Source organism: Alligator sinensis, unplaced genomic scaffold, assembly GCF_000455745.1.
Source record: "Alligator sinensis unplaced genomic scaffold, ASM45574v1 scaffold697_1, whole genome shotgun sequence".
Taxonomy (NCBI): Eukaryota; Metazoa; Chordata; order Crocodylia; family Alligatoridae; genus Alligator; species Alligator sinensis.
Genome location: NW_005842426.1, coordinates 379,496 through 382,361, shown reverse-complemented (window position 1 = coordinate 382,361; position 2,866 = coordinate 379,496). Strand labels below are relative to the sequence as shown.

The following is a 2,866-nucleotide window of genomic DNA, read 5'->3' as shown; positions in this document are numbered from 1 at the left end:
CCCCCCCGGTGAGAGATTGGGACCCCGGGGATGGACAGCTGGTGTCTGACCACAGACTTGGTGCTGCTCAGGTCAGCGCAGGCTTCCCCCGAAGTCTGATGTGGGGGACGCTGCTCCCAGGACACAAGGCAGCCAGGCTCCCCCGAGCACTGCTAACTCCACTCAGCTGCTGAGACAGCTGTAAGGGCAGGGACAGCAGCCTAAAACCCTCCTCCTGTTCTGCAAAGCTCACCAAACACCAAGTGCATGCAATGAGTAGCAACCAGAGACCACATTTCCTCTGCTGCCCCAGAGGCGAAATGCCACGCTTGTTTTTTAAGAGACTCCCTCGTTCTGCCAGCCTGGATTTGCCCATATATTTTGGTGTCAGCCCCAGAGATTGAGAAGGTAATTGTCTTGCAGCCTTCTCCAGGGCACATGCCCCTTCCTTCTCCAGGACAGACTCAATTAGCTTGTGGAAAATCCATCACAAGACAACAGACCTTCTGATCAGCTAAGGTGGTGGCGGTGGGGGGACCGTCTGGATAAATCAGAGGAAGAGGCCGCTGACACGCCAGACAAGGCACTGAAACGAGCAGGGGCACAAAGCAAGGCTCCAAAGCAGCCCTGCCAGCGAGTAACCCTTGCCCTGCTGACAATGGCATAATAAAAAGGGCGCTATCGGCTGTCAATGTTAACACTCCTGTGTATGTCCAGCTCCTTCAAGCAGACAACCCCAGGCTCAGATCAATAAAAGAAATAAATGCTGAAGGAACAGGGGGGAAAAAAGCCAAGTGCAAACCATACCAGAAGCACTCCCTGACTGCAGACAGTCCCTCCGGCAGGGCTCAAACACAGACTGATTTGGCTGGCTTAACCCTCCTATTTTATACCCTGGAGAGGGTTTCCAGTGCTCCCTCTTCTTAAAGTGAGAGCACCCTTGCTTTGAAGCAACAACCCGTCCTCTTAAGGAAAGCTTTTATTTCCCCCTATTTGCTTTTGGACCCGTTTTCTCTGTAACCCTGGAATGGGACGGATACGGACACAACACGCTCCAGAACAAACATCCCAGTGCTTCAAAGGGAAGGTATTTACAGGCATTTGTCTTCCCTCATTTCCCTGCATTGATTCAGGGTTGAGAAATGCAGAACCGGAGTCAAATCAGACGGTGGCAAGGAAGAAGGCCACAAAGAAGCCCGGACCGAGAGGGCCGGGCTGTCGAGGGACTGGGAGCCTGGAGACTGCAAGGGGCAATAGCAAAGCAATAGTCCTGGATGACAGAGGCATTTCAGAGGGTAGACCTAATGCATGAGGCCCGATCCAGCTGACAGAGGCACTGTTAGCACTATGTGCGGTTTGTGTTTCAGTGCCACCCGCCCAGATGGAGGCTGTGCTGCGCTGGGTGCTGCACACACCCGCGCTGAGAGGCAGCTCCTGCTCCAGCCAGCTCGCTGTTTCGAAGCAAGAGACAAAGGGTGGGAATGGAAAACAGGATTGCAGCCACGTCAAGTGACTTGACCAAGACCCCCACAGCAGGTCAGTGGCAGAGCTAACAACAGAGCCTGAAGACCAACCCCACACCCAATTCACCAGACCCCACTGACACCAGCAGGGCCTTCTGGAGCCAGCCACTGCCCCTGCTGTGTGCACTGTCCATTGCTCCTGCCTCCACGCCCAGGTAGGTGCTGCCCCTGCCTGGTGTCTCCAGCTCCCCCAGCCATACTCCAGCCTATATCACCTCTGCCACTCCCAGGCCTTGCTCACATTATCCAGCTCACCGCCCTGCCCTCAGGCCACGAGCCAGCCCATGCATCAGGAGCTGCCAGGGATCCTGTTATTGGGGACTGCATCCATGTCATGCCTTTCATCCCAACAGGCTTTGCCAACAACATGATGGACCCAGAGGCTCTTGCTAGCATCTCACTCCGCTTGTCAAGGGCAGAGTCCCACAGAAGCCAGGGGAATGGGCTCGCGTACACATATCCCAACCGGGAGGCAGCCACCTGGGGAAAGGAGACCATCTACCGGCACACAGCACAGCAGGGGAGAGAAAGCAAATTCCTCCCAGGGAAGAAACCCCTTTTCTGAACAACGCCACTGGATCCATCGCTGAGCTCCTTTACTCAGTTAGGAGTGAGGGGCTGCACACGACAGCAGTGCAAAGACAGCAACATTCATTGGAAAGGAGAGCTTTCAGACACATCACCCTATAGCAAAACCCATAAGCCGACGGCGAATCCCAACCTACAGTCGTCCCCAAAATTGCAGCTCAGGTGCAAATGTGCCCATGTGCAGTAGAATAAATCCTGGCATGAGGAACATAACTTCATTGCCCGTCACTGCTCATCCCAGTCCTCCCAGGCATAAGATGCACCTTGATGGGTGATTTCTGCCATGCCAGGTGTTAGCACGGAGCTCCGGGTGCGAATCTGTCCCAGGGAACAGCCTGCCAGGAGCCCCAAATTCGGAGATCTGCATTTGACACGGGCTAACGCCCTGACCTGGGAGCGGGGGGAGCAAGGCTCTGGATTTCTTAGGGGCCCTGTATGTATCTGAACCCCTCCAGGTACCTCTGCATTTCCATCTGGAAAGGATAAAGACCTTTCCTGGGACTTGAACCATTGAATCCAAGGGGCCGTGACAATGCACAGGAGATGCCTACACCTAAACCACCCCTATGGGTCAGCCTGCTACCCTGGCTAACTCCTGCCCCCAAGCTATCGGCGATCCAAGGGTGGTTGAAGCAGTCCAAGGCTGGCACGAGGGGCTTTGTATGGGTTGGGTCCCAACCTGGGAAGCCTCTCTGTCTTTGCTTTTCCGTGCACGACCATCGTGAGCTTCTACACGAGGGCAGGCAGCCATCTCACGCCCAGGTGAGCGAGGAGAT

General features: G+C 55.2%; 1 protein-coding gene across 1 annotated transcript in view; it reads right to left on the bottom strand.

The window, feature by feature from the left end:
* The window catches only part of FGF12 (fibroblast growth factor 12), a 120,041-nt gene extending 119,216 nt beyond the window's left edge, over positions 1 to 825 (bottom strand). Inside the window, 1 exon segment of the mRNA XM_025211724.1 lies at positions 787 to 825. The gene's annotated coding sequence lies outside the window, so the exon portion shown is untranslated.
* Between the last annotated feature and the right edge of the window lie 2,041 nt (positions 826 to 2,866).